General features: G+C 33.0%; 1 protein-coding gene across 5 annotated transcripts in view; it reads left to right on the top strand.

Annotated features, from left to right (window-relative positions):
• LOC118188183 (uncharacterized) overlaps nucleotides 1–23743 on the top strand; it is a 441836-nt gene that overhangs the window by 113290 nt on the left and 304803 nt on the right. For 2 of the 5 annotated variants that reach the window (XM_035358558.2, XM_035358555.2), the window contains exon 1: nucleotides 11413–13211. The exons of the other annotated variants lie outside the window; for them this stretch is intronic. The gene's annotated coding sequence lies outside the window, so the exon portion shown is untranslated. Of the gene's footprint in view, nucleotides 1–11412; nucleotides 13212–23743 lie in introns of those variants that run through there. 5 annotated transcript variants of the gene reach the window in all.

The following is a 23743-nucleotide window of genomic DNA, read 5'->3' as shown; positions in this document are numbered from 1 at the left end:
CACTTCTTATACTTACCAGAGTTTGAGGGGGAATTGGGGAAAAAGAGAATATTGCTTTATTATTCATTGAGGCCCTTGTGTTTCGAGAAGGAAATTACTTCCAGGTCCTTACGTTTATCATTTGGCCGTTCTACGTTGTACCTTCTTCCCCCTCAATAGGTAGAAAATCTTCTGATTTTCGGTGCTGGACCAAGAGGATTTGAAGAGCAAAATCGATATGAAGTTTCTTTTCGACTAGTTGGGGTAATGAGCTGGGGGATTCTGCGACAGTTTCTCTGCTCCTGCCCGTCAGCCATCCTCAGTCTTGAGTGGAAGAGACTGTTACTCGACTGGTAAACGATCATTAGTTTCCGAACTTCTGCACTTACGCGGTCGCAGCCGTAGCTGTCTTGCTGCTTTTGTTGTATGTCGTCTGTAAAAGTCCCCCTTTTTTGGATTACCAACATAAACCCTGTCTGAGGAAAGATAATATTTATCTACAGACATCTTTTTTTCCCGTTATTTCGCTTTTTTTCCCTATTCTTATGCAAGTTTTTAAAGAAATTACTGAATGCAACAGGCAGAAAAGTTGAATATCGAAAACAGCTGGCGTCGCGATGGTACTTTTTCTTCATTTTACTGTCTTATGGCTGAGATATATGGCTGCTTACTAAGCATCCAGTTTTCATTTTCTTCAGCTACAATGTTGTAGTGCCTGCTAAGCATATTAATGAATTTTAAGATAAAATATTTACGACAGTTATGTGTAATATTGCCAATTTTTCATATATTACACCAGTTCTCTTAGTTAATTTCTTTCTTGTTCTAATTAAAGAGCAGTTTTGTTGCAGGCTCGATCATGAATAACCTAGAGGCCGTTAAAATGTAAGTTATATTATTTATTATAATAGCTTAAAAAACGGTGTATCGGAAAAAAGAAATCTGATTCGTTGCAATGGTTTGTCGTCTAGATCTGTAGTTGTGACTGTCCACCAGTGGGCGAGTGGTTAAGATCGCTGAACACTGGTAGTTTGATATGGCTATGGTTCAAACCCAGGCGAACGGGCTGGCTGCATGGTTGGTTTTCCCCATGTGTAACATGAATACGAACCTGTTTTCCTCAGAAAGCTGCCCACCAGCGGCCGAGCGGTAAAGTCTCTGAACATTGGTAGTTCAGCGCGGGCTTCGAATTTCAGCGAACGGGCTGGCTGTATGGGCGTTTTCCTTATGTAACGAGTATACGAGCTAGCTCTATGAAATCTTTTTCGAAGGTATCTCTCCTCTTAGGCAGATAGCTCTAGAGTGTTTTTCCGTAATCAAATAAACTTAAACCAAACCCTTAGAAAGCCCTCCGCGAAAGCATTCCTTCTCTTAGGCAGATAGTTTTCGCGGCCTTTGTTATATTCAAATAACCTAACCTAACTTGTAGTCGTGACTTCTCATTTGTTTGACAGAAAAGTGCTGTCTCAGTGAGAAGCGCAAAATTGTGTCTGTCGTTTGCATGGGCCTTGGGAATGTTGTAGGTGACAGTATGGCTTTACTCAATTCCGTCCCAGTTCTGAAGGAGAATCAAATTGGGGGCGGTACCAAGGGTCTCCCATTTCTCTTTCCCTATCATCAAATCACTCGAGAGGACTTTCGGCTCGCCGTTGATTTTAAGGTGCTTCTTTGTTGCAAAATCACTATACACTTAACAAAATCCAAGCTTTCTGAGGGATTCTAACCCGATCCTAACGATACGATAGCCAGCAACTCTAACCTCTCTATCGATCAGGGAAGTTCATCTAGATAATTGGTTGGCGACTTTTTTGGAGTCTGTTATTTATCAACATTTTAATTTTGAGGACATATATGCAGGTATGAATTTCTTAAATTCAGCGAAGTAACAAGTGCTTTATTATTCCAAAAATAGTTGCATATTGATTTCAAAGAACCGCGATATGCATGCATTGCAGAAATGACTAGTTTAAGCATCATATAAAGAGCTGACGTATTAACTCCGTCTAGATTAGATTTTATGTCGAGGAAATTGTACATAAGGTAGTCTAATGAGTTCTTTTTTGAGGGGGTCGGAGATCAATATTAAATTTTTAAATTTTTCAAAATCTTGTATTTCAGTTTTTTAACTTCAATATTAATGGCCCCACCAGTGGTCGAGTGGTTAAGACCGCTGAGTACTGGATTTCGACCCATGTTCAATCCCAAGCAAATGGGCATGCTGCACGGTTGGTTTCCGTGTTTTCCTCCATGTATAACATAAAAAGAGCCAGTTTCCAATAGAAAGTCCTCCACAGAGGCATCCCTTTCCTCAGGCAGATAGCTCTTTGCCATGTTAAGAAACCTAACCTAATTCTTTCTCATAAATACGGTCAAACTACCGGTGTTCGGGGAGTTTGCCGCTCGGCCGCTGATGATCAGATATAAAGAGGGATTTTCTCTGAAACATAAAAACTTTAGCAGCGGCAGTAACAATTTAAAGTTAAGAAATATAAAATTTTTCTCAGGTGAGTTTGAGAGGGTTGGATAGCTGTGGTTGGTATGGTGACATTAGCTACCAAATATTTGGCTGACATTGGCTACCAGTATAGTCGCACCATAGATCTTCACTGTGTTAAGGCAACAACACGCTGTTAGGTATTTATTATTATTTATTAATATGTTTTCATACAAGTGTGACTAAAAACATGGCGGATTGATATCTGTCATTTATCACGCATGCTGAACTCTCAGCTCAGCCCTATGAAATGGTACGCAAAGCTTTCGGAAAAATTAAAATTAAAAGTACAGAATAATACTACAATCGAAGATAAAATGAAAAACTAAGGAATTTATACGATCGTATCCCATATGACCACTTCAAGCTGAGCTGAAACTTTCAACAACGAATCGAAATAAAAACGATGCACCAGTGGTGTGGCGTAGTCGGAAAATTTGCATTTTCTAGAGGGGACATAATATATTGGTGTCCTTTTTTTCATGCAAGGAATGTAAGTGCATAGTTTAGAATTTATTTCGCCCTCTGGCTGCTTGTGTCTTAGACATTTTTTGAAGCTGTCAAAGTCGTTAAAATTTAGGGATAAAAATAATCGTATTAGTTCCCTGCGGGCTTTTCAAAGTTTAGTTCATTCTTGTAAGAAAGAAAAAAATATGTTATCAGTAGTGTCAACCATCTAAGATTTTTATGCATATTATGAAAAGTGCCGAACTGAGATTTTAGATGTCGGTAATCACATTTTTGTTTGTTTTGGTTTTTGAGAAAAACTGTTTTCCTTGCTTTAAAAGAGGGGGTTGAAATATTTAAAAAGGCAATGCCATTGTTCTTGCGAAGTTAGCTTATTTTCATATCTTTCAAATTTTTAATTAATTTATTTAATCATTGAAATAGTCTGCAAAAGTGATACTTTTTGGAAGAATATTCCATTTTATTTCCTTGTTTGCATTTTTCTTTATTTTAACTTGAATTTTTCTGTATCGTGAACTTTCGTTTTTGTTTCCCAAAATTATTTCACTTGCAGTTTCGAAGCTCAATATGTTTCTTAAATTTTCTAAATTTATTATCATTTATATTTTATGAGGTTATAAGGCATTTTGTTAGCCTTCACAGAATCCATGAAATATTATGTAACTGCCCTTATTATTTTATTAATCTGAATGCCTAATTACGGTTATTTAGCTTTTACAGAATAGCTGTCTGTCCACAGTGTTTGAGTTAATTTCCCGTCTGCCGTATATCAGCTGATTGTATTTTTGCTTTGAAATGTTTTTAAACACTATTTAATGAAAGATCGCTCGAATGCCTTGCTTTCATTCTGAAACTTTTTTAGTGTGTAAGGTTTTGGTGTAAGTTACTTTTTGTGCACATGTATTTGTTTCAATAATGAGAAGTAAAGAGACAAAGCCTGTTTAAAACCCATGTTTGTTAAAAGTCTTTCAGTTGTTAGTAAGCAAATTAAAGTCAAGTAGCGGTCAATATTTTAAAAAAATCTCTTTTAAAAGCGTAGATTAAAAAAAAAAAAAAAAATGCTAGCCTAGGTTGCATGGAAATAGTGAACTCTAGGGAAAGAATACTTTTTCTTTTTCCCTCCGCAGTCAGCGTTTTTTGAAGCTTATGTTTTAAAACCCTTTTTTTTCTCTGCTTTCTAAGTGCAATGTTTTTTGATAAAATATTCTTTTGTTTTCACACTCCCCCTATCGTTTTAGGGATTTTGGTGCTCGGAAACAAAGTGAATCCGTTAATTAGATTATTACGAGCAGTAGTTTTTATGTTATCTACACCTCTTTGTTTTTTCTTTCTCTTTGTTCTTTGTTTTTATTTCCTCACCTTAACGCGACTTATTTAGAAAATAATAGTGGTAGTAATTTAAGTAGCGTATTAGTTCTCTTTTCAAGGCTCGATATTAAATTTATTTTTTATATGCTTAATATGATGCATTTTATGAATATTTTGGTGACAAGATTTAGTACAAGTGATAATTTTGAATACAATTTAAAATGATCATTATTATAGTATAATTAACTCTTGAAATACCGTGTTTACTCGCGTAATAGTTGCATCCCCGTTTTGAAGCAAAAAAATTCGTCAAAAGTGTACAGTATTGCGTAGTAAATTTCTCCGCATAATAGTCGCACCTAGACTTTCAAAATGAAACACTGGCAAAAAAAGTGCGACTACTACGCAGGTAAACACGGTAGATATCGCCTGTTATTATAATGAAATTTTAATTTGCATCATTTTAGCGCGGCAAAACTGTGTTTTCAGAATTATACTTCAATAAATGATGCATTAAATAAACACGGTTTCCCTCTATTTGAATGAGCTGGAAACACTGTAATCAGTAAGTCTGCAGTTTTCCTTGTACGTTTAAGGTCCCCCAGCGGCCGAGCGGTAAAGTCGCTGAACACTGGTAGTTCGGTCCGAGGTTCGAATCCCACGAACGGGCTGGCTGCATGTGTGTTTTCGTGGTTTTCTCCATGTGTAACGTATATACGAGCCAGTTTTCCTTAGAAAGTCTTCCACGAAGGCATCCCTCCCGTTAGGCAGATAGCCCTAGTATGCTTTGCCGTAATCTCAGTAAACCAAACCAAACCAAACCAAACCCTGTACGTTAAATTGCAGTTTTGTATTTTAATATAAAGAGTTTTATTTTATTAGGATATTTTAATCGGATTTAAAATTATTAGGATATCTACAAAAACTGTACAACTCGTTCGTCTGGGATATAACCCAGCTCGAACTCCCTGTATTCATCGAGTTGTTGGACCCGTTCCTATTTAAGAGGTGGAGTAAAAGTGTAATGATGTTTGACAAATGTATTAAATTTAAGGAAGTGCCACAAATGTTTGATCCACATCTAAAAAAAAAAAAAAAAAAAAAAAAGGTATAAGAAATCATCGTCATATATCATTTTCACCATCATTCGGATATGAAGAATATTTCAATGAATTATTAAAAAGAACTTAACGTATCAGGTTCCACCTCTGGTTGGAAGTTATGGTAGTGTAGATGCCATACATCGTGTTGCAGGAAGTAAAATTTCCCGAAAAAGAAATTCAAACATAATTGGAGGAAACACATGCGTACCCACTTCTCACAAGCCATTTCGTCGTAAATTTCAAACGAATAGAGTAATAGTGCACTCTATAGATCAGAGTTTCTTAAACTGTGGGTTGTGATCCTACCGGGGGGGGGGTTCGCTAAAAGTTTTAGCAGTTTTGATATTTCTTTAACTTATAATAATAATTTTTCAATGACTAAATATTTTTACACAATGTATCTGAAAATAGATAAAGATGAAACAGTACAAGTACAGACACAGAAAAAACGAAAATGCTTCGACGCATTCTTTTTATAATATAAACGTTCATTGTACTTGCTTGGCACTTGACGCTGCCATTTCGTCTGTTACTTATTTAAAATTTCCACATTGTTCTGTGTCTTAAAATTAGAAATAAAAGTTAATGGCCTAAAACTGCAATATTGGGTCAACCAAAATTTTCGTAAATATTATGGGGGTCCTGGGGTCGCGAAAAAATCTCAGTGATAAAAAGGGGTCGCGACTGAAAAAAAGTTTAAGAAGCCCTGCTACAGATCAACAATGGTCAGCTTTAGCAGACATTTCACATTTGCGCGATCATAACGTTACACAAAGAGGGAAGAAAATATTGTGAAAGCGTTTCAAAAATATGAGCGAATGTAAGCCAAAATGATCAGGGTACCGAATTAAAAAATAAAGTGTTTAAAATTTTTTTAAAAAATAAATCAATCTAAATCTTTCGATACATTTAATACCACAAAAGCAGCCGTAGTGGAAAGATTTAATCTCACTTTGAAAACAAAAACTGGAAATACTTTGACTCGAAATACATACAAGAGTGCAGATATCTTGAGCAAATTAACAGAAAGCTATTATTCTACTTGTCATTCAAGTATAAAGCGAGCTCCAATAGAAATAAATTCAGGAAATGTGTGATTTATGGTTTACTTTGTGTGGAAATCATCCTTTCAGAGTTTCTAAATGTGTGTTCGCTATGGGTGATTTGGTGCGCACTTCCAAACTAAAGCTTATTTTTGAAAAAGGGTATGAAGCCAGTTCAACCGAAGAACTATTTGTGGTGACATAGTGTGTCAAAAGACATCCAACAGTGTATAGAATTAAAGATTTGCTTGGAGACTGGGTAAAAGGAACGTTTTATGCACAAGAGTTGTAGAAAGTAAGAACAATATCATATTGAAAAAAATTTAAGAAAATATATGTGTAAAAATCTGACAAAATGCTTTGTAAAATATCGCGATTATTCTGAGAAATTTAATCAGTGGATTCCAGCTTCTAATTTACTATCGCTATAAAGTGCGAGAAAATGATGTTGGCGAACCATTTGCTAAAATGAGTTTCTACGTAATGTTTCCATTATTTGTTCATGACTATGATGGGAGGGAGAAATACATATTAATTGTGTAAAGTCACCTTCTTATAGAAATCATGCAGACTCTTCCCGAGAATGGGAGCATTATGAATCGAATAAAATTAATCTTTTTATGTTACATGTAGTTTCCTTCTTTTCTTATTTTTCCCCCTCTTCAGGTCTTTATAGAGTATTTTTTAAACATCTGCAATCAATATTTTGATAGACTGTTTTTTTTTTAAACTCAATAGATATAAAAAGCTTATAAGTTGTGTTAAAAGTAATGAAATAATCATTTCGCCAAGAAGTTTTGAAGTTTTAACACATTTATTTAGTTCAAAAAAAAAATGCTATACTTAAAGGAACACTTAAAATTTTCTTTCATAAATTCATATCAGGTTATTAGAAATATCCATTTATTTATATTTGATAAGAAAGTAATAATTTACATATGCATTCTTTTAATTAAAAAAAATTCAGTATATTTCTGTCAAAAAATACATTAGATAGAGAAAAGATGGTTACGAAAAAGCAAAATATATGCCTAAAATCAATCAAACACAGAAATTTAAATCGAACAGCTGTACTTACATGAAAGCATTTTAATAATCTTCATAACAATTAGATTCAAAAACCAAGTCACGAAATAATTGAATAAATTTTTTTCTGCTTTAAAGAATTTCTTACATTTTAAAACTTTTTACCTAAAAATATATCTTGACAATATATTTAAGTCTGTCATCAACTTTTATCGTGATGCCTTCATGTTTTGTTTGTGAGGGATGATTTACAATGCATCGCTCACATATAGTTTTTTTATCCCTGAATTTAATTCAGATTTTGTAGAGTTTATAAGTTCTTTAAAGAGTTCTTCATCATCACTTGTTTCATCTCAAAAGTACGTTTATATAAAGCCTTAGATACATGTGGAATAATTTCTTTCAATATCTTTAAAATATCTTAGTATAATTTTATTTTAAAAGAATGTTCATCCTGCTTAAAAACTTGCTGTAAAATGCACTCACCTTCTTTCTTCAAAGACTTTCAACTCATTATTATAAATGAGGCTGGCGGACATTTGTATAAGCAAGATTAAATTATAAAATTTTGAAGGAAATTTTTGTCATGTTGCACAAGTCTTGAAATTACCGCGCGCAGTAGGATAGTACGTTGCATTTTATTGCAGAAATTCGTGTGGATGAATTTTCATTTTGTTTTCGAACTGATTTATGGATATTAAATATCCCTAACAAAGAGTCTACTGCATTTACAACTTCGTATTTTCTTTTTCATTTCCTATAAAAAATAAACTCATGTTATCATGAATGACTCTGTAATTGCTGCGTCAGAAAATTGCAAGATTGCGTTATCGTGGATGCGGAAATGGAAAATTCTGAAATTTTTATAATTGCTGAAAATATATGTGGAAGAATTGTTGTTCTCAAGTTTGGTGTTACGCACGCACAGATAAAGGGTAATGTTTGGTAAAAGTTGTAGTCTTAAAAGGAAGAAGTCCATAGTCACGTTATCATGATTTGGGGAAGGCGTTAATGGAAAATACAGGAAACCTTGAAAAAAAAAAAAAAAAAAAAAAGAGTTGAAATCGTGTTTGAAAGAATGTATTATCACAATATTGTTATCCTGTTTCATATTATACAAACTTGGAATGTTTCAGAACATTCTTTAAATCGCATAAAAACGCCATTCAAAAATGGAAGAAGTCAGTTCTCTTTGCGACACTGAGAAGAGCAAGTCTTTCTGAGAAACTGATTTACAAGAGGGCTATTTTGCAATGACTTTCAAGCAAGATCAGCATTCTGCTTCTTCCAATGTAAGTATTCGAACTGTTATATTATTTCAGTTATTTGTATTTTCAATCTACCTGAACTTTCTTAAAAGTTGCTTTTAAATGTAAGCTTTCCCCCCCCCCCTCAAGGTGGATTGCAATCTATTTTTTAATGCATGATTTACATTTATTGTGTAAAGTGTGATTAATTATTTGAACAGAAAAAGCTTTTAAATGCATGCTTTTACTTACATAGTTACGAGTTCAGAGTACATAGTTTAGAGTACGTTACGGGGAGGGATATTGCATGTTCAACCATTTGTAAGGGTTACGGGGAGGGATAAAATTAAAAAGTTTGTATATCGTTACGTGATACTTTTAATGTAGAAAGGATTTTTTTAAATACATTGCAACACTGTGTGAAAGAACTAAATATATTTTTATTAGAAGGCACTGGATTTAATGTATGGTTCCTTTATTTCAAATCTTTAATTTTATTTTAAAAGCATATTTAGCTATTAATTTTGAATATTCCTAAAATATTTTTTGATTAACACAATTTTTCTTCTTTCTTTCCAGTTTCTCAGCTTTAGATTAGAGGCAGAATAATGTAATGCTGTCATTAATGAGCATTAATCGAACGAAGACTTCTGAAAGAATGGAATGTTCAAGAACAAAACCTCAAGAAAGTTCAAATAGAAGAGAGGTAACTTTTTTTTAATAGCAACTTATGCATATATTTTTTTATTCTGTGGTCTTCCTTCCCTTCAGTAATTGTTCTAAAATAGAGTATGTGAACGTTTAGTTACTGCATGTGTGATTGTTAGAAAGAGTTTGCAAAAAGTAAGGTGGAGATATTTTTAAATTGAACAAATTTTTGGTATATGTCAACAAAACTGTTTAGATATAGGTAGTTGATACTGAGAAATTTTAAAAATTAATTATATACGTGTATTGAGAATTTTTAGTGAGGAACAATTAAAAGTAAGGCTTTTATTAATGATAAAAAATTAAAAAGCATGCATATTGAATTTTTTCTTTTATCTTTCACAGGTTTGTTACATATGTGGTGAAAGGTTTAGAACTAAATGTCATTTAGTTCGTCAAACGGAAACCCATGATGGTAAAAACTTTAGCTGTGTAGAATGTCAGACTCAGCTTACGACAGGAGATAGTTAAAGAAAACAAATGCTAAAAACTCATGCTAAAATTAAATTTCCATGCGTAAAATGCAACCATGTATTTAGCAAAAAACATGATCTAATGAAGCACGTCCGTAATCAGCATTGCACCTTTAACAGTATCAAAGGAAAAAGTAATTACTCAAAGCCATCAAACAAGTGAATAAAACATGTGACATCTGCCTTAAATGTTTTCAATTATTTTACTAGTACCCTAAATAAAGAAAGAAATCAAGATCTAATTATATTTTTAACTAACGTAAAATCCAATATTGCATTGAAACTTGAAGAAGAAATAAATGTGAAGGCGACCCTGAATTGGTATATCATCGTAGCAGCAGTTTTCTAGAAATGGACACCACGATGAAGAAGAGGGATTTATCAAGCTATATTTTGTATCTGCATTTTTAAATAAATTTAACATTAGATAATATTCAACAGCTGAATGAGGCCTACAATAAGGTAAAGAAATCATTTGAAGAGTTTTTGCAAAATGGTTCGGGAAGAATATTAGATCAGATTGAAAAGTTAGAATTATACACAACTTGATATCATTCCTTAGCTTTCAGCAGTTACATTTCCCTTCCGAAAGAAATGGCAATGAAAAAAGCGATTTTAAATACGAGTATTAAAAATAATGATAAAAATATTTAGTGGGGTGCTTACTTAAACATACATATGTTATTTCAAGGGGAAAGTAAGGCACACCGAGTAAATAACTATAAACCTTAACGATCATGAAATAAATTTAGGAAATATTGAATGCCCTATTCCTGTTACAAAAATATCGGCTGTTGGGAGAAGTTAAATGATATTAGAATGAACATATTTAGATCTGAGAAGAATGAAGTCTTTCCCTTGTACCCTTCGAAAAGAAAGGAGATTGATTGTATCAATTTACTTTTAAATCCGTGATGATATTAAACAACATTATTACTTAATAAAATAAGAAATACGTCCAAATTATTAGGTAACGTAACGAAACATTATGCACGTATGTTCTGCTGCTTAAAATGTGTTCATTGATTTACCTGTGAAAGCCTCTTGGAACATACAAAATATTGTCAACATCAAAATATACAGCGGATTAAAATGCCCTCAAACGAGGAAAAAATATACAAATTATCATTATGAAAGTCTATTACGTATATCGTTTACGCCGATTTTGAAACAGTTATCGAAAAGATAGATACTTACTAACCTGATGTGATCACTGCATCTTTCACAGGAGATATACGTCATAAAGCATGTGGATATGCCTATATAATTGTAGGATCTGATGGGGAAAATGTTAAACCGTTAACAGTGTACGTAGATCCTAATGCAATGGGGTATTTCATAGAAAACATTTTATGGAAAAAAGAATCAAAGTACCTCTATGTATGATGCCTCAAGAGGAGGAAAATTTTAAAAGTGCTACTCATTACTTCTGTAAAAATGTTTTCAATTATGACCCTGTGAAAAATCATCATGATAGTACGGGAAGGAGCTTTATTCAATTTGTGTAATTTAAAATATAGGCTTCAAAAGAAAATTTCGGTTGTATGCCATAAAACATTATGATGCACATTTAATTATGCAAGGCATGGGTATAGTTCAAAACCGAGAGTTTTCCGTCGTAGCCAATAATGTGAAAAAGTATATTTCTTTTAGTTATTAGAAGAAAATTTAACAATATAACAGTATCTTTAATCTTTATTGAGTGTTTGTAATTTATGAACCCATCATTGGAAAAGCTTGGAGAAACATACCCGAAGAAAAATTTTAAATTCTAAAAGGGAATATTCATCAAGACATAAAATTTGACGAAAGGGCTTATATCTTTATGAGTATATAATGTCATTTGGAAAATTTAAGGATAATCAATTGCCTCCCATAGAAGATTTTCAAAGTACATTAACTGATGAAAATATATCCTCGGAAGATTATATGCATACTCAAACTCTTTGGCAAGCTTTTCGTATGCAAAATCTAGGTGAATATCTCGATTTCTATGTGAAAAGTGATGTTTTACAATTAGTAGACGTTTTCAAAAATTTTAGAAGTCTTTCATAAAACTTACTATAGTTTATACTATTTTATGACTTCACCAATTAGCTTATCAAGCATGCTTAAAAATAACCAGTTAATGGATTCCATTTGTATAAATAATAAGCATTTAACATACAGAACACGGAATTCTCGGATGAGTATCCATAATTACCCAGCGTAAGGCTACAGCAAATAATAAGTAGCTTAAAAATGTTTATTCAGCTAAAGAAAGTAAACGTATCTTGTGCATTTTGATGCAAATAATTAATGTGGTTGGGTCATGAGTCAACTCTTACCCTATGGAAATTTTGAATTGGTTGAACCCAGTAAGAATGCTATAGAAATGTTTTAGCTGTGTCTGATGACAGTTTCAAGGGATACATCTTGGAAGAAGGCCTCGAATATCCTAAAGAATTTCACGATATCCATTCAGAAAAAAATAAAAATACAAGCTAATCATTTTTCGCCCAATGCAGTCAGTGCATTAAATAATGAATTCATGTAGAGCACTAAATTAGTTCCTAATTTAAGCCCTAAATTCAATTATGTCATCTGTCATAAAAAATTACTATTATATCTCTCATTAGGTTTAAAATTAGTTCATAAACACAAAATTCTAAAATTTAATCAAAAAGCATGGTTACAACCTTATATACAGTTTAACACGAATCAGTGTAAAAATGTGTTGTCAGAATATGTAAAAGATTTTTTAAATAAATGAAAATGTGTATATGGCAAAGCTATGGAAAATGTGAACAAGCATGTTGGATGTCCAATGAGTAAATACCGAGAAAAAAGTGGAAAAATTAGTAGCATCTCCAACCTATCATAATTTCTGATAATAACTTGGTTGGAATATAAAAGCTAAAAAACTGTGTTAATCTAAACCGGCTTATTTGTATGGGCCTATTTATATTAGAACTTGGTTAAATATCACATGTACAGTTTTCGTTATAATCATGTCGAAAGACAGTATGGAGAGAGAGCTAAGGTTACTTTTTACCGACATATTTTCTCAAGTACGAGATTTTAACTGAAGATGTATATCAAGATGCGAGTTTCCATGTGCATATGTATAATAGATCAGATTATCCAAAGAACCATCTTTTATACCATATTAATAATAAAATAGAAATTGGATGTTTCAAAGACGAAATGAATTCAGAACCGATATTGGAATTTATTACTGTCGAAGGAGAGTGAGAAGAAAATAGCTAAAGGAGTAAATTATAATGCAATTAAAAGAAAACTTAAACATAAAGTTATAAAGGCTGCCTAGACGAATAAAAAATGAGATAATTTCATTGTTACGAGATGAATTGCCTTTAGAGGTAAGTTGCTTATATTCTATTTTTATAATGTGAATTGTTTTCAGAGATGCGCATTAAAAGATTTAAAGGAGGAACTTAAAAATTTCTCTAACACAAAATTTTCTTTTTATGTCAATACAGGGCGCTATGTGCCTTCCAAACTAAGATTTGAGAGCAGCAAAAAAAAATTCTCTTCAGCCGCTGCCAATTTTTAAAAACTAAATCCAAATGGGAATCGAAGCTAAAAGCAGCAGGAAGTTTGCAGCTCATCTTAACCAGCAACAACTATTCTCTGTTCGTGACGTCACTGCCCGAGCTGTCTGTCGTGTCGTCTTTGTTGACGGTACCCTTGGCCACGCCCTTTGTGTGCCGTCATTGGCTATACCCTTGACCCCGCAGATGCAGAATTCCCATTTTACCACTACTGCTGGTGTTATAAGATGGTCCAGTTCTTTATTTGTCATTTTAGACTAATTCTTAGATTTCTTCGTCTTCCATATCTGAAAAATTTTCGCCGTCTGTTGTGTTTGCAATTTGTACGGTTTACTTTGCTTTATTTTTAATTGATATAAATTCTTTGATATTGTTGACAACTTCTAGCCAGCGCTGATGTGAGCAAGCATTCAATGTTAATGAATTCGCTTGTACCCATGCGAGTTTAATTATTTCTACGCAATGTCTTTCAATTGTTTCCCAAATGCCATTCGTGCCTCGTGCTTTCCTTTGTCTAAATGTTTTATTTGCAGAGATGTAAGCATACCTGACATAATATACTTTAAATGTTTTTTATGATTCCTTGATTTTGGTTGAATTAAGGAAGTGATGTTTGGTGGAAGGAATAAAACCTTTACATTTGGATGCAGTGTTGTTGAGGGCTTCAGTACCGTGTTCTGGAGCATTATCGAAAATTAGGAAAACCTTTGGTTGTTCTAAGTAATATTTGACTTCTTTTAATGAAATAAATTTTGTCATTAGACTATCATAACGTGGACTACGCTCTACAGCGTACTGCGTATGATTGAAATTATCGCGTTTGACATATTAAATAGAGACGGTTAAGATAACTCATACGTAAAATCGTGTTCCGCAAATCCGTTTTCGGGAAGGGTTTACTATATACTTGTATATCTGTGTCTTCTTTGGACCGTAACTAGTTTGTATTTATTTGGATATATAAGGTCCACGTGGACAAAACATAAATTGTGTGTATTTGGATACAAATGACGTTTATTCTGTTAATACGCAGGATTATGACATGTATGATCTTAGATTTCAGTGAAAGAAGTGAATTTTCCCCCAAAAAAATTTTATTTGCATATGTTAGCATAATTTAAAATCCTCTAATAATTCGGCTTTGCTGCCTAAGTAATCAATTAATTCATAAAACGAAAACATTAAGCTCTTTATTCTGAGTAACCGTCTATTATAAAAATAACATTAAATTTTGTATTTGAACAATCGATCATTTATAAAACGAAAAGTCAGTGTAACAGAAAATATTACATCTTGAAGATCTTGCGTTGAACTCAGCGTATAGAGTCTGAAAAGATTTTGTTGTCGAACCTGAGATGTAAAATGAATGATTACATTGTTATCGGCATTATTCTGTATACTTTTATTGAATAAGTTCAGTTCCTGTTAACAAAAATAAGTTAAAAAAAGGTGTCATAAAATAAAAACAGCTTTATGGGTTATTTCTTTTCTGTTATATCTAGTAAACTACAGGGATCCTGATCGCGTCTGCACGTGTTGTCTTAGTTGCATTATTAAGATAATTTGTGGAATTTAGTTAAGTTTACTAATTTTATACGCTTGTCGCACTTTAGTGAGTTCATTCGGCTGGCTGATTAACTGCGATAGAAGGTTTATCAGCTTGATCAGGTGGCTTTGAAAGGGAAAGTTGTTGACAGTTGCATTACACATGGAGAGAGATAGGTACGCGAATAAGAAAGAACTTAAACATAATTCTTAGGTTTTTTTCCTTGTAACTTACGTTTTTATTCAATAAAAATCCCCTCTATTTCGTTGTTCTTAATTCTCAAAATTAAATTTAATTATCTGTACCTCTTAAATACAATCAACATTTTATTTACTTATTTATTTTTATGGATGCCAATGCCGAATTACTTTTGAACAACAGAGTTGTGCGTTTTATCAGCATTTCTTTAAGGGCTAAAAAATTAATTGACTGGCTCCGCTTTAATCCACTCGTCGTCTATCTTCCTTTTGTCACTCGTTTTCCCTTTTTTTTTTCCCTCTTCCTTCTTCTTTTTCTTTTTTTTCACTTTAAGGCATTTCTTTTATATTCCCCCCCATTCAGTCGCCTATGCTTTGTTCTCCATTAAAGAAAATAAGTTTCGCGGATTTTTCATTAAATACGAAATTCATATTCTCATTTGCTCGCTTTAATAGAAATTATCCCCTTCCCCGCTGAAGGGAATATTTCTGGCCCTTTTATATGCAAATTTGCATATAAATGTATACAAGCGGACTGGAAACCACGGTGCCTTTTTTTGACTTTCTGTTCCTGTGAATTGATTCGCCTTGTTCCATTAATTGTATGGTTGAATGAAGATAATAATGATGTCCATTGCTTATAAGAAACCTCTTAATTTGTTAATGCACGAAAAAGCCATTGTATAGATTTTATTTCGTTTGTTTCATATATTGTTTTCGATTAAATGTTCGGACCAGAAGAAACGAATTGGTATAAATTAATTCTGGTTGCGTTAAACATGTGGACAGCGGTTAATTAACTCTCAGGCAATCGAACTACCTCTCCACATGTTTATCACATATTACAAGATTGCATACGGAGAGGAGCGGCTGGACGTGCTTATAAAATTTCGGGCTTTGCTATGTAACGAATTTTCTACTGTCTGACCGTGTAGTAATTAGAAGCACATACAGCTACGATCGAAAGATCCAAAATACGATTCCTGGCGAAGGCATAGGCCATGTTACCGGCCGAACTAAAATGTGGTGGAGGATAATATGTCACCGCCAGTTTTTCGCGACTGGGTTCCCGTCTTCCCACTCGCTCTTTAAGCGGGGAAGAATGTCAGGCATTTCCTCCTTCGTTATCACATGCCTTCATGGTGTAATTGGATGCACGTCCGGCTAGCAGCTGGGATGTCCGGAGTTCGAATCCCAGTGAGGGCTTTGCACATTTTTCATGTTTCCTCCTTCGGCAAACCTAATGTTTCTACAGTGGCACCTGAACTAAAATGATAGATGATAATTCGTCACCACCTGGATTTAGCGATTGAGTCTTCTCCTTCTCAGTCGCAGTTTAAGTGGGAAATAATATAAGGATTTGTTTTTCCTTTCTGACCATGTGTCTTCGTGGTGTGATTGGAAGCACATCCGGCTATCAATAGGAAAGTCCGGAGTTCAAGTCTAGGCGAGGGCATTGATAACTTTTCATATTTTCTGCTCGCAGGTAAACAAATGAAAGTTTTAAAGCTAGGAATTTGTCTGATGTCATAAATATAAGTGACGATCCTATTATATATATATATATATAGGTTATATTAGTTACTTTTTTTAAAGTTCTGGCGTTTAAATATTTGCAAGCCTTTCCCCCCTATCAAAATTACATGGTACTTATGTGTCTTAACCCATTAGCCGCTGGTGTTGCGTTGACACAACGGTCAAAATAAATGCGTATATAAATATAACTACCTAAGATATTTTATACCAGCAGATGATTTTGCGTAGGGAATATTATGAAAATTATTTCTGTAAAAAAATATTTGCCTTCAACAATCACTTTGTTTATAATAATTAATCTCATACTTTAAGCACAATTTAAGCAAAATTTTCGACCGGGTATTTTTGCTGAAAATATTTAACGAAAGAATCGTCGTCTTTATGAGTGATCTATTTTTAGTCAAGATCACCGTTTATCAGAACATTACATCAGTCAGATGTTTATATTTGTGTTGGGAAGGAAGGGAAAACAGGTGTTGCGCTGACGCAACATCAGCAGGAAAATCTCCTTTTTCACTCATTCCTTTCGATGTTCCGGTTCATGTTCTGGTTGTTTAAAAATGCCTAGAACGAGGCATCTTACATTAGAAGAAGCCTTTCAAAGATTTTTTGATGAAGAAACAGGTGATGATAATGTTAATAATGACCAGAATAAAACTGATGTTGTTGTTGTTCCACCAGAAATTGCAGAATCTAGTGACGAAGAAGAAAGGAATGGTAATGTTTTAAATAATGATAATGATATTTTACCAAATGATACTGCTGGGGTATTTGAAATTCACGTAAGAAGTAAGTTTCAGCCTTCTGAAAGTAGTTATAGTCAAACTAAAAATTTTAAAAAGCAGAAGACTGAAATCTTGAAGTGGATAAAAAAGGAACTGTTAATAATGTCTCAGGAAGAACATGAAGAAGGAGATAGAAGAGAAATTATAAAAGACAAAATACAAGGTAAAACTAGTGCACAGATTTTCGATTTTCGTTTTGGTTTAGACATTTACTCTCGAAAAAAAAGGGCGCCTAGAATTTTTTGCATTTGAAGCCATTATGAGAAGATATAGGGGAATATTATTGCTTACAAGATATCATTCTTTACCTCAAGAAAAAAATGTATTGGTCTTTTGATAAGGACATTTGTGTTTCTGTTGTACGAGAATCGATATCACGTTTCCAGTACAGGAATATGAAGCAGAATTTGCATTTGACAATAGTCAAATTGACAATACTGATAAATTATACGAGGCGGGACCGTATTTAAACTTACTAAATATCACCACTTTTTACTAATGTAAATATAAAGTCTCTTTTAGATTTCAGACGCGAGAATGCATTATTCCTTTCGCAAACTCCTATTGAGAGTGTAGAATCAGCCAGAAATAGATCAGCAACAGGAAGATCTAGTAAATTCAGCATTCAAAAACCATTGCAGGGAGATGGTAGGCATTTTATCGTAAAGTCCGTTGATAACAAAAGACTTTGTTGTAAAGAGTACCATAGCCAGACTGTTTATAGATGCAAAGTATGTAATGTAGCTTTACATCATGATTGCAATCAAGCTTTTCATACTTGAATCTTTCAATTGAAATAATCTGTATTTGTAAAAGAAATACAATGTATATTTTAAGATTAAATTAATTACAAGTAAAGTGATTTGTAGATTTATAAAACGTTATACAGCTAAAAAGTAATCCTGCCCTCCACTCAAAAGAAACATCACACGAGTACAATCCTACTCACTATATATCCGTAGTCTTCTTCCGCTGACTTTGCGCGAACGCAACACTCGCGTTTTCCACAGTTAAGAGCATTTTTTTTTTAATTTTCAATGTAAATTTATGTTATAAATGCTTAATTTAATATTTGTTATTATTTTCATGAGAAAAGAAACATTCCTTGTAGTTTTGGCGGTTAATGGGTTAAGATGCTTTCAAGCAGTGTTCAGCTTTCTTTGAGGTGGGGGGGGATAAGTAATTTATTACGACTAACTTCTTTCCAGTATCGAAACTTTTTAAGAGGGGTACCTTTAAGGAAGATTTCTAAAGAATATTAGTCATATTTGGTTTTAGACTTAGAAAAAACTGCTAAAACACGCATGCAGTCAGCCTGCCTCTTACAAGGAATTGAATGTTGTGCAAAACTCATAACATTAACAGTCTTGTCTAACAACCGACAGTAAACGCATTATTAAGAGTATCTCAAACCGGAGAAGAAATATGTTAAATATTAATTTAAGACTGTGAGGCTTTACCTGTAAAAGGCTAAGTGGTGTGTTTTCGATGCCGTTTATTTTCTCACAAACCAAATAACATAACGTTACTGTTTACTTTATATTACTTCTTTAACCCTTTCCGGCACACTACCTTTTAAAGTCGGAGTTTTGATTTAAAAAAAAAAAAGTAGGCAGTTTAATTAGGCCTAGAGGAGTACACAAGTAAAAATTTGTGAAGCAGGCACTTATCGTTTTAATTCTGTGGGTGTGCCTAAAGTGAACAGGCACACTGATTAAATAGAGCTTCGAACAGAGTTCTGAAACGAGCATTGTTGTCAATGAGTTGACCAATGAGATGCGGAGAAACAAAGAATACAGACTCTCAGTTGTCCTAGATTATCGGTGAGCCCGTTCTGGGCACACTTAGGGTTCGCCGTTTGATTTTAGGCAAGATTTCAAGGTAAAAATTTAAAACTAAGATAGACTAAGGAGATTAGCATGCAGCCAAAAAATAGCATAGAAATTTCTTTCCAAACAATTCCTTTTATACCGTAAAAAATCTGGAGGATTTCTTTGAAAAATGAGGGTCTTAAAAAAACTAAACATGACTAAAATATATGGACTGGTTTGTGTTGAGCTGCCATCTGACATAAATAAAGAAGGTTCCTATAGTAACCTATAAATATTTTTTCATTCAATTTTTCTGTGCGTACAGAAGGAAATTTTTAGGTGCCGCAAAGAGTTAAATATTTTTCCCAGTAAGACAGTTAACATGATTTGGTAATGCAAAAAACTATCTCAACTAGTGGTGCTTCTCCGAAGATTTTGTTTCTTGAAATTTGGAATTCTTCATCTTTTAATTAATTTAGTTCACATGATTTATTCTATCGTCATTACTACTTACTATTCGAAATTCTGTATCTTCTTTTTAAAAATTTTTTGAAAATTAGTTAAAATTAAAAGCACCTGTTTTAATAAGTGGGGATGGGCACAAATAGTGTAAAGTAACTGTAAATGAAATTTTAAGGTTTCACTTTAATTAACTCACTTATCTTATTGTCGTTGCTTTTCTATAACTTCTAATTTTTGTCGATTTCCATCAGAATTTTAGTTAAATTGTAAGTATGTCTCTAGTTTTGGAGCTTATCTTCTGTGATTTTAAAGCATTTGGCAGCGTAGGCTGGGTGTTAAGGGGACTCATACACCTTAAAACCCATAAGATCTCCGAATATGTGACTTTGCAAGAAGTGGGATAACTTACTTATTTTAAAAGCAATTACTTCCAACTTTTTACAACTGACTACATAATATAGCTGCTTTCTGAAATAGTAATCAGAAAGTTTGTGTTGCCACAAATATGTTTATAATTTAATCCGCTTTGTGACAAAATTTTTCGTCATGTTTCCGCCTTGCGCACACAGTTTAAAACATTCTATTGCATAATTTAATTTCATATTTAATATGTAGCTTTTATAACATTTGAAAACTATTGTGAACCAAAATTTCTAAGAATTTCATGTTAAATTTTTATTTTATTTGGAGTTGAGTTTATAAAATGTATTTTATTAAAAAAATCTGTAATGTTTTCATGAATAAAATTTTTTAATATTAAAATATTCATCATAGTTTTGGTTCAGTTAGAATACAGTGCCCATATAAAGAATTCCATCAAATTTCAAGTATGTACCATTAGCCATTTTTAAAATATCATGCGCGCAAGGTGGAAACATGACGACAAATTTTGTCCAAAAGCGGATTAAATTACACAAATATTTGTGGCAACACAAACTTTCCGGTTACTAGTTCCTAAAGCAGCTATATTACTATGTAGTCAGCTATGAAAATATGGAAGTAATTGCTTTTAAAATAAATAAAATATTCCAATTCTTGCAACAGTCACTTATTCGAAGATCATAAGGGCTTTAAAGTGTATGATCCCCCTTAATCTTCTTTAGATTTATCTGTTGTCGCAAATTATCTTGCCGATAAAAAGTTTCTGCTTGCTGCGTTTTCTTCGTGAGCGTTTAGTCGGGGGAAACCAAGGTTTAGACTAGCCTAGAGTTTCTCAACGTATTTTGCCCCATGAAACCAGTTCATCATCGCTAGAAAATCATCCCCCCCCCTCCTTTCCAAAACTCGAAAAATAAATTTATATATTTATCTGGATTTCGATGATTTTTCAACATGTTTATAAATTAAACTACAAAAAGTGTAGAATATGTTGATAAATACCAAAACTTGAACAAAAGTAGTTTTTTATATTCATAAATCTTAAAATAAATACTTAAAGATATAAATAAAATACTGAGCGTATTCCCTCCGAAACTATTAAATTTCTCCCTAGCTGAAAACCTCTGAAACTATATTAATTTTTGTATTCTATAGAAGATTAGTAGGATAGGATTCTGTATTCTATATAGGGTGTTTTCTACATTGGGTATTAAACTCGAATTGCTTGTTTATCCTCAAGCTAGCGGAGTTCGTTGATGTTAAATTTTCTACTTGTGTGCCTGTCTGTTTGATGTGTTAATTAATAGTTTTATTTTAGATTTTGACTTGGTTGTAATTATCCCAGCTAAGAGATCAGACAAGAAGGAAAGTCATCCAGCAGTCTTTAAGAGAGCGTTCATAAGAAGGCTTTTATGGCCATAACTGGCATACGCGGAACTTTAGTTGCTAAGCAACTAGCCATTATTACGTAACGGAGACTGGTATAACGATTTTGTCTAAATGGTTTTAACTAGTCAGCTTTATTCCGATTTGCTAGAAAAACTGATTCATCACAGCAGAGTTAACACCATCTGACGATTTTGCTAAGTTAACACATTCACGGATACGCAACTGGAGCTTTCCTGATTGGCTATGGCTTAAACCCTTTCTCCTTATATTAACGAGCCTAATGACTTTTACGCCTATTGTCAATTGTGATAGATATATGACAGTATGACCACCGTATGAACGCTCACTGACTGAGACTTTGGTAACCTGGTAGTTTGAAATTGATAGCGTAACTGTATAAAATATGATTCCATATCTCATGCATTGTAATAAAATTTAATTGAATATTCCTTAATTATCAATTAATCGTTTCCTTAGTTATCAATTAATCCTTTTAATCGATTGATACTTGAATTTCAAATATCATTACATTGTGTTATATAAAACTCTGCGTGTGTCCTAATGAAATATGACAACTACTCTAGATTAGCTCATTCTCAATGAATGAATGTACAGGTTAACATGATTGATATAAACTTTATTTTTCTGAGGCTGCATTTTAACTAAATATCTTTTTGGAAGTTTTCAGAGTTACTGTATTTTATGTCCATTAAATATAATCTGAAGTTATAGAAAGTTCACTACCTCAGGCAGGGATTAATACGAGGGAAAATTTCCAAGTAGTGCAATAGCAGTATTTGCCCCCTTAACACTGAGGGAATTTCACAAGGTAATTCGTGGAAAAGAAACGGCGGAAAATCCGTCAACTCCCATGGGTCTTCAAAGCGCATCTTTGGTCTTGTAATACATTCCATGGGAGTGCATTTCCGGTTGTTTCGAGGAAAATAGTTTTTTTTCCCCTTGTAACGAAGTGCATGAATATATATTTTCGTTTAGTTTACTGTAGTAGGTTTGCCGCATTTATTTTATTTTGCATGATAAGACGAAATATTCTGGTGTTTGAATGTGATTGGGCCGCATTAATTTCATAATGAAACATTACTAAATATAAAATTTCAGTTTTCAGTGACCATTTTGAAGGCTAATTATGTTTTATATTATTCCATTTTGAAAGTATTTTTCAAGCTGAAAATTGAATGCTTGTCTGCTTAAATGAAACCGACAGCAAGTTGTGGTATTATTTTGAAGTTTTATGTTATTTAAACACCATTTTTATTTCGATTTTTATTCTTTTATAATTTCATATTTATTTGCTTCGAATTATAAATTTCACGATTCGTTTAAGAATTCATAGTGCAAAAGGCTGACGATTTGTTTATTTGCATTCCAAGTTTTTCTTTGTTAACATATTTATCCAAGCGTCAACATACCGTATTTACTCACGTAACAATCACTTTTTTTTTTTTACCAATTTTTTATTGTGAAAGTCTAGGTGCGACTATTATTCCATGTTTAAAGCATACGCAATACTGTACACTTTTGGCGATTTTTTCTGCTTCAAACCGGGGCTGCGATTATTACGCGAGTAAACACAGTAATAGAAAAATAGTTAGGTAAATTAACGTGTAAAGAGTTTGAAACATGATTATCATAATTATACGTCAGTTTTATCTATAACATTTTGTCAAATTATTAGTTTACCAACGAAGAAAACGAATTTGACCGATACCTATTCGGAAATAAATTATTTCATTGTTTGTGTATTTATTATTCAGCCTTCATTTATTATTCAGACCTGTCATTCTCGACGCTATTAAATGTTTGAAGGCTTAGAGGAAATTATGATAAAAGGCAGGCCTAGTGTCTTTTATTCTTAAACTAAAAATTGTGACTGGATAATAAGTACATTAACCAAATTCTTTTCCATCTCATAAAACTTTCTGAGACTTTAATGAAACATGGTATTTTAGGTATTGAAGAGCCATTATTAACTGGGTTTTCCATTTTTATACGCGTGATTTTAGCCGGTGATGTTACAAGAATGAAATATGATCTCTCAGGATAATACTTTTGAGTCCTCATATTAAGTCTGACCTTTGAGCATTGATTTTGAATTTTTATTTCAGTCCTGATTTTGAACTACTGGAAAGAATTAGTAAATATTTATCGAAGCTTCCCCTTTTGACATTTTAAACCATGGAATCCGTTTGGGTAGATTTTCTGAAACTCCCTTCGT

Source organism: Stegodyphus dumicola, chromosome X2 (assembly GCF_044657685.1).
Source record: "Stegodyphus dumicola isolate Sdum_Otavi_A_Nest chromosome X2, ASM4465768v1".
In the NCBI taxonomy this organism is placed as follows: Eukaryota; Metazoa; Arthropoda; class Arachnida; order Araneae; family Eresidae; genus Stegodyphus; species Stegodyphus dumicola.
Note: the sequence above shows the minus strand (reverse complement) of the source record. Positions and strands in the feature narration are given on the sequence as shown.